The sequence below is a fragment of the Osmia bicornis genome, chromosome 6 (assembly GCF_907164935.1).
Source record: "Osmia bicornis bicornis chromosome 6, iOsmBic2.1, whole genome shotgun sequence".
Classification (NCBI taxonomy): Eukaryota; Metazoa; Arthropoda; class Insecta; order Hymenoptera; family Megachilidae; genus Osmia; species Osmia bicornis.
The window spans coordinates 649,841-661,395 of NC_060221.1; the positions used below are offsets into that span (position 1 = coordinate 649,841).

The following is an 11,555-nucleotide window of genomic DNA, read 5'->3' on the forward strand; positions in this document are numbered from 1 at the left end:
CTACGTGGTGCTAAATGTTTAGATTGGTCATTTGCTGATCTAATCCATGGCTGTCAGGTTTTTGAAAGCGCGAGGAAAGCACATATCCGAGTAAGTACCGCGAACGTAATTCACTTTCACCGATGCTCGTGTGTCGAACTTGTTTGCATCGAGCGTGTAACACCGTTTCTTCTCTGTGAAATTTTCTAAGCCTAAGCTTTTCCAGCGTGGAAAATTGCCGACGTATACTCGATTGGAAATGGCGTAGCACGGTCGTGAAATTAATCGAGATCAATATGATATCGTAAACCCGGGGTATAAATAAATGTTAACAACAATTCTACGTGAGAAAATGAAAAAACAAAGAGGTGGACATAAAAGTTAGAAATCAACGTTGAAAATAAAATATGAATTAAATTGGCATAGAAATAGAAGTGAAATTAAATTAGAAATAATATAAAATAAAGCTTAGAAAAAACACATAAGTTTCATTATCGTGGATTTTGTGTATGACAAATTAACTCTTCTTCGTATCTTTTTTGTGACATACTCGAGAGAGAAGTAACTTTTCTGCTGAAATAATGACCTAGTTAAGAGGTTAACGAGAAAAACACAGGAATTTTAATAATTAAGGTTGATGAAATTCTTTCGAAAGTTTATATTTTACCACGTACCTGACCCAGTTAAATGATACATAATTTAAGACAATCTGCTTAATGAATGAATATTCTAGATTTGTTAAAAAACTCTGTGACAATTGCCATTAGTGGCATACTGTTACAATTATTATTTTTAGTACTTGTCTCATTATTCATAATTGAAGTTGTCAAGGATTACAGTGTATCATTGGCATGAAGTGTACATTGCAAGGAGATTCGATCGAATTTCACGGATAAATCTGGTGTTTTTGTTAATTACTCGAGTGGCCCGGTTGAATTTAGCGGGCATTTTGTGCGTTAAATAGAGTGGAACCTCTGTTATCTGGACAACCGTTATTTCAACACTTTACCGTTCAAATATTCCGTTCTTCCAGCACTTTTTTCCCTTCTGTTTTATAATGATGCTACCTATCCTCTTTTGAAACAAGAACATCCCACGTGGGATTCATTAGTATACGATTTATGCTATCGTGAACCGTGTGCACGAGCACCATTTATTTACGCGATCAATTTATACAGGTTGAATGGGTTATGAACGGTATAGTCAGGTCAGCAGAGGAATTCTTTTAAAATATAATTAAAAATACCAGGAAATTAATCTAATATCATGTCTTCGCAGTTTTACGAAAATACCGAAATTTCAAAGTCTTATCAATTAGCATATTTTGCAAATGAATAATGTATTTTTTAGCGAAGCACTGTAATCTTCGTCAATGAATCGATAAAATAAATGCTAACGATTCAGGTTTATAATGCACGGATTATTTCGAATGTTAATGTATTTTTTTCTTTTTCGACAAAGTTTGCAAAAAGAAACAAAGGATTCCGACGAAAGGCAATGCCAGTTAATTACACGTTCAAGAAAGCGGTCCATCGCTGTTTTTTCGCGAATCGATTCAAGATTTACGAGCTGCTAAGTGAGAGTACACGAAACTCATTTAAATACTTTGCTCACGAGATAAACGATATTCTTTCAGGAAGCTTCATGTTCGTATTTAATCCTTTAATGCGTTCTATTTCTCTTTGTAATTATCTCCATTAGTTCCTCTTTAATTTTGATCAATTAAAAAGTTTCATCCACTCGATAAAACACAAATATGAAATTTTTTATGTTTAGTCGTTGAAATTATCGTGATTCAAAATTAATCCAGCGAGTAACTTTTATGATTTAATTAAAACTATGATATACATCGATGAAGTAAATTTGTTGAAACATGAAAATTCTTATTAATTTGATCGGTTGTTATTCTGTCATAATTAGGTAAAAAAAAGAGAAGTGGAAACATTTTTGTTTAATGCATATGTATAATACGCCTTCCTTATCCAGTAAGGTGTATTAAAATGTTTCTAATTACCATGTAAAAAGCATTAATTAACGGCACAGACACGCCTAGGAGATTCTAAAGTACACCGTGATCCGCTAATCAAATCGATCTGTTGCATAAAATGGAAAAAAAACGCAATTAGGTTAGCCGTTCCTCAACAAGTTTATTGATTGAATGTAACACTGGACGTTTTGCACAGTTTCTTTGCTACGTGTTAATTGATTTTCATAAAGATTTATACGCGTCAGCTGCAAATTAAATTATGTCGAATATTTGATAGATCTTATCGTCAGGGTGTAACCTTTATTATCAAAGGTAATCAATTTTTCTTCTAAAATTTGGATAATATTCCCTCTGGTATGGCATATGTGATTTTTTTCTGGACGAGCACGTTTTTCCTTGATTCATCGATGTCCGATCTCCGGTCATGGGATTTCGAGGCTCGTAGCTCAACGGTGAAAGTACTTAGCGACGTTGAATGCAAGCTTAATGCAAATCGAAGGGAGAATCTCGCTGACGTACCCTCATTTGCATAACGTATTGTCGCTTTTGAAGCTGGCCGGCCGGCGACTTACGACGGGCGCGGGCAGAGAAATCCGGCCCCGTAAAAGCGTACGATGCTCGCGGTAAATAACTCGAACCGATCCTACCTCTTATTCTCCACTTCCGACGTGAAATCGGTGCTTTCTTTGTCAATTTTTCGCTGGCCCACTCGTTGATAACGGCGAAAGAATTTTGCCATCGAAATTCCTTTGCAAATTTCATATTTTATCTCGTTATTATGTTGCAATTATCGCATCGTTTATGAAATCGTTTGAAAAGCTTTTCAATATTCGATAGAACATCTTGTACCATCATCGTTTCTATTTAAGATCAAATTCCTAAGTAAGTGGTCTAAAAGATCTGCTGAATCAGCTGAACTCTGCAGCACGCTTGCAACTTGGTAATAATCAAGCTATTTATCGCCAGGTACAGAAAGTGGTAACGAGTCTGACTTGTTTTCATATTTGATCATAAGTACACTTTACGAGTTGATATAACGTTCCATAAATAACAATGTTGAGAGTAAAATATTTTTGATAACTATATTACGTATTGCAAAAGCTTGTAACTAGTTTAACTAGGTGTATACATATTTTAATACAAGGAGGTACACGTTATCACTCTGTATAATTTTCAACGAATACCAATGTCCAGGGTGAAATATTATGAAAACAATATTTTTATGCTTAGATTTTTTGTAAACGCTAATTTGTGCTGATAACGATTCAAATTAAAATTCGACTCGATTTTAATTTGTATCAGAAAATTAAATTACACGAAAAACTGGTGTATTGTAAAGATTAAGGAAATTACCTATTCGTTATCCTTGAACTCTAGAAATATTCTATTCTATAATAAACAAGTTGCTAGGGCTTCTTGTCACTTTTGTACAGCGGTGAACAAGAAAGATCGGTTAACAAGAAATACCAAAAGGAAACGGGTGCAAAAATGAAAGAATTTCCTATCTAGTATAGCGCAATAGTCACAAAAGAGAAATTGAGAAATGGAAAAAGAAAGATCGTAGGATTTTCTTGCGATGCGTCGAAGCATTTATCCAGCATCCAAGTGTCGCGGAGAGAAGCGGCCACGAAACGTCGGTAAAAAGCGTAAAAATTCGATCGACCGCTCGTTACGAGCATTTTTCCAAGCCGCGGGAATTCCTCGTTTCACGAGCTGAAGCTGAATAACACTGTAGCTCTTTGAAATCGTCGGTAAATCAATCACAGAAGAAACGTGATCCAACTTCGAAGAAATCGTGTAAAACCCATCGTTCTTCTTTTTTTTCTTCAATCAATGAAATTTTTTTTGCACCTCGATTCAATCAGATTGATAATTACTACATTTGTAGAAGTCAAAGTGATCTCAGTTGCAACATTTGCAATCATAATGATGGAATTATAGAGTGCTGAGAAATGTTGCAAATCTTTGGAAAATAATCATTTAATTGGTGGCCAAATATAATTTCGTACAAATTAATACAAATATTTGAGGGCAAAGGTAGGATCCTTGACCTTTCTGGGTATGTGAGGTTAGTCGGGTAGTTGCAACCGGAAGTGCACCTGTCACTGACTCTGTAAGGTGAGTCATCAGCTACGTTGCTTAGAAAAATCTAACGAAACGAGGTAAATTATGAATGAAGATTTTAATGTGATTTCACTTTCATTCAGTATCCGTTTTACATTCAACCGAGAAAATATGTAGGAACATAAGATGTTAAAATGTATAGCTCTTCTATTTCCGGAAGCTAAATGTTCTCATTTCGTATGAGGCAATTTACATTCATGTGACGCAAATGTACTGAATCAGTTGAAGGAAATTCACATTCTTACTGAATATTTACTTGAGAATTCTTGTGTCTTATGCGCAGACATAGAGAGAAATAGGTAATCAGGTTTATCGATTTTTATCATTTATTGTTCAATCTTGAACTTTTCTATCATTTTGTATAGCGTTACATACTGTTAAGAGTCCACGAACGAACTCTTTGCAACACTTTAAGCATTTGACACTTCACTAAACGACAGCAACTTAGGTACACCATTACTCCAACCCTTTCAACTCGTATCAGATGCGATTACAGATTTTCACAGACCATCGAATAATTTACTGTAATAATTAGAAGAAGCAGTTTGAAGAACCTTTTACGTCCTTGTTTATCTTGAACATAACGTTACACCTACAAACACCAGTTAAGCATGAAATTTCTTGAAAAGAACGAAAAGTTTGCCAGGTAAAAGAATAGAACAGCCCGTGCGCCGCTTTCGCAACGCGGATAAACGCACACGCAAACATTCGAGCTGACACATTCGCACACGTGTGTACCTATACAGACGGTAGAGTACACGACATCGATCGTTGCACCGCGAGCATCCACGCGGCCGTATGCACCGTGTGGCTCCCACACAGTCAGCCCGCGGAGCGTCTACCCACACGCTAGGATCGAACACTCAGACAGTCGCAAAACGGGGGACACGATCGTTCACAGTCACGCAAGAAGCGTGGACGCACGCGCGCACGCACACGCGCGCGGCTCGGCAGCAGGCGGTGCACGTACGCGTGTGTACTATACCGGAACGAGCGGAGAGTGACTAACCTCTGCGAATAGAAGATGGACGTCCTCCACACGGGGAATAGCTGGCAGGAATAATCCTCGATCAACAGCTGACTCGAAGCTAGCACCGTGATCCAGCAAGCAATTCGATCGATCACTTAAACGATCCACGAAGAACTATCCACGGCATACTGGTCCTCGTTGTCCTCTTTCTTGGACGCGCACGATTACAACGAAAGAAGCAAGTTCGTAGAGCCACGTGTAGGTGTGTTGAACGGTACCGCAACCTCGTGGAAATCGGCCGGTTGCCGAACGTCCAGGTCAGACGGAACAGATACACCCGGCAGAGGAACTCGAACCCGCACCGTGCGCCAGGAGAACGGGACGTGCACGCGCTCGCGCGACCGGAAACACGCTACCAGATGTTGATGTCTCGTCAGAAGCCCGGACGCCACCACGGACGCTCGTACACGCGAAAAACACTCTCACTCGCGACCAAACACGGACACGTATGTTCCGCTAGCTTCCTCTGGGTGTTAGCACCTCGACGTTTGTGGTTCCTTTTTTCTTTTTCTTTTTCTTTTTCTTTTTCTTTTCTTTTGCCGCGGTTAGAAACGTCCGGCTTCGTAGCCGCGAGCACCGTTCCAACGAATAACCACACCGATGCTGTTGATCGTCGTGTACAGTTACGGCTTAAGGACGACCGGGTATCGTCGCGTCGATTCACTCGTCACGGAACGAAAACTCTCGTTTGGGATCTGGGATTCAGCCTGAAGAACCGAAGGAGGAGACACCGCAGTCTCGGTGTGTGCCGATGATTTCTATAATCGGTTCACCAGCTACACGAACGATGATACCGCGACAATGAGGATACCATCCTGGCGACACGCACCACGAACGGAAGGATGAAACTCCGATCCAACGTGGATCCAGCTGTTCGTGGACGGCGATGTTGTCCGGGACAGTGTCACGCGGCCGTAAACCGTATTGCTCGCCGGCGACCGTACGACTGTACGCGTGGTGGAGGTGGAGGAAGGAGGAGATGGAGGTAGCGGTAGGTAGTGGCGGAGCAGTAGGTGGGGAAAGAGGAGAACCTTCTTCGTGTTCCTCTTCGAGAGACTACCTTGGTGCACCTTCGGCTGCTGTTCTCTTCGAATTCTCGGCTCTCCACAGGCGGCTGCGGCGGATACTCGGACAGCCAGGAATTTGTTTTTCTTCCCAAGAAGCCGGATGTTGGGAGGAACGAGAGAAGAGGTCTGACCTCTGGTGGATTCATATAGACTCCACGAACAGGATCCTTGTGTTTTCGACCAAGAGGATTTCTAGTCTGACCAGTTGCCTGCTACACGTTTATAGGCTTACCAACTAGAGAGAAACAGGAAGGAAAGGAGTGACAGATGGAAGAACGGAGGCAGCTCGAAACGACGACGGCTGCAGCAGCACCACGACGGACGTCGGCAAGTCAAGGCAAGGCAAGGCACTGCTGCCGCAATGTCTTACGGTGGCCGCGGTGCGCTCTATGGCGTGCATCATGGTGGACTTACAGCGGTATACCTTCGCTGGCTTCGGAACGCCGACGAAAGGGGGTAGAGAGTCGTAGGTACGAGGAACAGAGAGAATCGGTTAGTTGAACAGAGACGATGTTAGCGGGTACAACGAGCCGAGAGAATATATACTAGGTAGGTAGGTAGGTATGTATTTCGCCTCGGGCGACTCCAGGTATAGCGGTACCTGTACCCCTCTCTCCGGTATCCCCGTGCCCTCTTTGACCCCCTACTCCATGGAACATTGCCACCACTACACCATCTACACCTCACCTCCCCTCTGTGCACCTTGTCGCCACCACTACCTTCGCATCCTCCTCCACTTCTTCCTTCTTCTCCTTCTCGACTGTCCTGGTACCCCTTTCGTACTACCTCGCACCGGTGCCCGTCTACGTGTACATACGTTCCCGATGCTGCTGCACGTGTCGTTCGACACACCGACTATCCCCGTATCCTATGAAATCGTCCGTTGTACCATGGCGAACACCGGCGTCGTTGTTGTGCTGGTGAGTTAACACCAGCACAACCGACGTACGGTCTGCGGTCTACCACCGCTGGACAACACCGTGCACGGCCTGCAGGATCTCTCAAGGACGTAGGCCGTAAGAGCTTTTCGGGCCTGATTCGACCTACTGCTGGCCGCGCGGCCGCGCAGCCGCTCACTGCCCCGGAGACTTCAACGAGCGCATAGCACGGGTCCCTGCCCTCCACCGAGCTGCACGCGTCCCGGTTAAACGCGGTATCTTGCATTTTCTCATCGCGTTAACCCTTTTGCTATTCAACACTTTTCACGAGGTGGTTATTTCTATATGGGGTGGGTATTCCAGTGTCTTTGATGTTATCGGAAATCATTTTCTTTCTCAATAAGATAAGAAAATTATTTTGAAAATAATTTTTATATAGCATTCGAGCATGCTTCCTCTGCTAAGAACAATTTAAACATATTTCTATTGCAACGTGTAGCAGTTTCTGTAATTTTGATCGAAGGTTAACTGTTCATTTGCAAATCAATCATCCGCAAGGTGATTCGCAGGTTGCTTTTGAATGAATGAAATCACGCTCGTTGAGAATGAATTACGTTGCTTGGGTACTTATAAGGCAACAAAAGAATATGGTGACTGAAACCTAAGAGTTGCCGATTTCGTGCAGGCTTAATACAACAATTACTACGACGCGTGTAATAAAAAAAGGGTTAAATTCTTATAAATGAAAATTAATTCGGTCACGAGAAGTTCAAGTCATACTGATGATACATTCGTGACTGGTTTAGAAGGAAAGAATCACGGAGGTGCATTACGAGTTCAATAAGTCCGTCGAGATAGAGCGATGTTAATTAGAGGATCGAGCGGCTGGGACGTTTCTGCAAAGAGGGAAAATCATCCAACCGGCCAGGTAGTCAAGAATGTTTATCAACGGTAAAAATTTGCCGACCGATCTTGACTAATAACCGTGGTCGGGAAAAATGGCCGACAAACCGGTGATAGTGGTAGCGGTGATAAAAAGGTGGTGAAAAAGAAGAAGAAACGCACGGGTGGCTGATCGATGATGTCAGAGAAACGGAAAGACCGCGCGTTATCGACGTCTGCACGTGCGCTGCTATTCCGCAATTAAGTCTCCGTCTTCGATCTCCGTTTTTCTTCTGGAGAGCCTACCTTCGATGATCCTGCTAGCACGTGCAGCACGCGGAGCCGGTACACGCGTGTGAGCGCGAACAAGAACACGAAAAAAAGAGGGAAAAAGAAGAGGTTCGACCGTGTAAAGGTGATCGCCGTCTCGGAACGGTTTCGCGATAAATGATAACCGCTTTAAATACCTGTTTAGCGCGTGTACCTACGGTATGCTGAACGACGCATAGTATTTTAACCTGGATGTCTGAAAAGCTCGCACTTCGATAAGCGATAATTTCCTAATTTGATAAATATTTATTTGGGAATTTTTTGGGGGTTGAACCGGGTTCTTCATCTTTACCAAAAACGTCCAGCATCTAATATTGCCTAATTTCAGTATAAATTGAAATTTATGCGAAATCTATAAGAGTTAGAACGGCACGCATCCCCTGCAGCTATGGAAACCCCATCGTTTCGATGAGCTTCCTCTCTGTTCCTTTTTTATTAGGTTCGTGCTTGTAGGAAGTAGTCGAAGGTACTACCGATAGGTATAAACACCGGTGGCTGAAAACACCACTGATCGGTTAATAATCTATTAGCTGACGAACGATGGAAAGGAAAAAGACGGTTATTGCGAAGCTGTGAAGAGAAGTTCCGTGACTACTTACAGTTTGCAAGAGAAGCAAACAATGATCGGGTGTTTTGAACAATTTCATGACTAAATATAGCTGCAAGAATGTGTATTTGATGGGGTGTTACGAGCTTATGATATTTTATTTCTCTTAATGATGAAGGTAAATTTTACTTTATTCGTCAGAGAGCTAACTTGGGGGATGAACTGGTTTTTATTTGAATTTTTTCAACAATTTATTCCAAAGTCGAATTATGACGTTCCATCAACCTACTTCGATTAAATTTCTAAATTGTGCAAAGTGTTTAGACAGCTCGCTGTCGGTGTAAAATGACCAGCTAGACGTATTCAAAGTAGCTCGTCGACGAAAGATAAAACGGAAGATGGATACGCGAACTTGGGAGCGTCGTCACGGTTTCAAGATGAATAATCGACGCCTTGAGTCCGCCGTTCCAGGCCAGTCACGGTCTTTCGAATTTGCAGTTCCTCCTTTCGATCAACTTTTCCCCGTTACAGATTATTATTCCCAATAGCCACGGCCAATGAATCGTCGTTTATTGTCCCATCGATTATTAAGAAACCACGTCGTTTAGTTCGTTGCTCGGTTAGAGAAAAGATTCCTCGTGACTGTGCCGTTAATCGCCACAATACATCGTGTTTTACCGGGATGTTGAATGGGTGGAAAAAACAGGAATATTATACAGTGGGTGATCAAAATATTATGATTAGATAAAATCACATATTTTATATTTTCACTGTTACCATGACATAAATATTTTGGTTTTGAAACCAAGGTTTATATTATATATAAACAAATGGTCTTATGTATTTTTTGCTATTATTATAATTTCTAAAAATATATGTCTAAAAATTTTAACGAACTTGTAATTGACACTAATAATATTTCTTCTATTAAAGAAGGTATTATATTTGATCACCCATTGTAGTCTTAATGGAACGACGATCACCGTTAAACAATGTTCACTCTCAATCTGCTGGTGTGTTGAATTTGTTGTAGTTATATTAATAATTGCTGCCGGTGAATAGAATCATTCTGGATAAATGGACGAAGGTAGAAAAAGATGATATCGTCGGGGCAATTAGCTAGAAGGACTATTAATCGTTGCTATTAGACTGGTCTTAGAGAGCCGAGAGTAAATCTCTTGTAGTAGCTGATCCAAGACATCCGTGGTATCGATACGCTTCACCGAGAAGCCGATCTTTGGTTGTAGATAATTTTTGCACCAGATCTATAGATAATATTCGCCAGATCAGGTGCCAGTACACTGTTTTGCAACCCTTTCTTTCTACCATCTTGTTTCAGATGATTTATTAAAAATGCCATTCCTGAATCAAAACATGATCTAGAAAGTCTATATTTATTGATGCTGTAAATTGCTCTAAATTACATATACTCTTTAGTTAATTATGGTTACTTACTTGAATCGAACGTAATTAAAATTTTCAATTCATTTCATTAGTCTTTGCATTAGTCAGAATTCTATTAGAATCATTGTTAGCTACAAACAGAAGCTCGTCATTTTCTTATTCGGTCATGTTTATGGAACTTTATGGTTGATAATTGATAGAGAATAAGTGCTGTTTTACGGTACTTTTATGTTATCAAATGGCGGTAGGATTTTGATGTTTCGAAATCAGCCAACAACGTGTAATATCTCGCTCCGGTTTAGCTGGATCTTCGGCAGGCAGGCGCGCGGACAGCAGAAACAGGATGTGGATATTCTTAATAACGTTAACGGTTTGTTCGGTATCCCTTTATGGTCATTAGTCCAGTTGCTTTTGCTAATATCGTCTCTGGGCCTGGTTCCCCGCGGCTCGTTAGGGAAACTATGAACGTCCAGTTGCATCCCGCGGCCATTGGTAATTGGCCTCGTAAAGCGGAACGATCCTTGAGATGATGTCCACCGGAAGGTGGCTACGCTTTTTCGGATCGTACCTAGGCTAACATCGTCTTGACCTGTTGACTTAACGACATTCCAGGTGTTAAAAAATCACATCTCTCTGACACGTACCGTGAGAAATTGACGAACAATCAATTTCTTTCTGAAAAATTCAACAACATCGTTTTCTAACGCTTTAAATTTCATTTAATTAATCATATGACTTTCCAATAGTTTGAAAAGATATTTTACCAGCACAGAATGCAGGTTTTATTGTCCTGTCCAGAGTAGTTGTAAATTACCATACAACTAAGTTTCACCGTAGTACATTCTGTTAACGAGTCATCGATAGTTGGCGTGTTTTTACGATAAGTAACATGACCACTTGATTCCGCGGCACACCTTACGGTGAATAATGTGCCTTCGTTTCCGTAAATCAGGTTAATGATTAAGAATAAAAACATCTTATTTCAGCCTGTTCTCTGAGAGGACGATGAGCATTTCAGCGCGACAAAATAAATATCCACGAAAGTTTTAACCCTTTCTTTATGGGTACATTTGAAATTTTAGTATCTTTATTCTACAATCGCAGTAATTATTAATGCGAATCATTTCAACCGGATGTTTTGCTTTGATTAAAATCGGACCCAAAGTTATAAGCACTCATCTTGACACCCACAGTGGACATTTTCGTGGAATGCTTCAAGAATAACGGCAAAATTTGTGACTCGAGGCAAAAGGAGCAGCGTTCATCGCGTAGGTGTTCTACATCTAATCGTGAATAGTTAAGAGGCCCGAGATTCGCTCGGGGCTGT

At 41.2% G+C, this 11,555-nt stretch overlaps 1 protein-coding gene across 1 annotated transcript in view; it reads right to left on the reverse strand.

Annotated features, from left to right (window-relative positions):
• Positions 1–5,606, reverse strand: part of LOC114879634 (protein sister of odd and bowel-like) — a 72,911-nt gene extending 67,305 nt beyond the window's left edge. Inside the window, exon 1 of the mRNA XM_046286309.1 lies at positions 5,100–5,606. The gene's annotated coding sequence lies outside the window, so the exon portion shown is untranslated. The remainder of the gene's footprint in view (positions 1–5,099) is intronic.
• Positions 5,607–11,555: the final 5,949 nt, after the last annotated feature.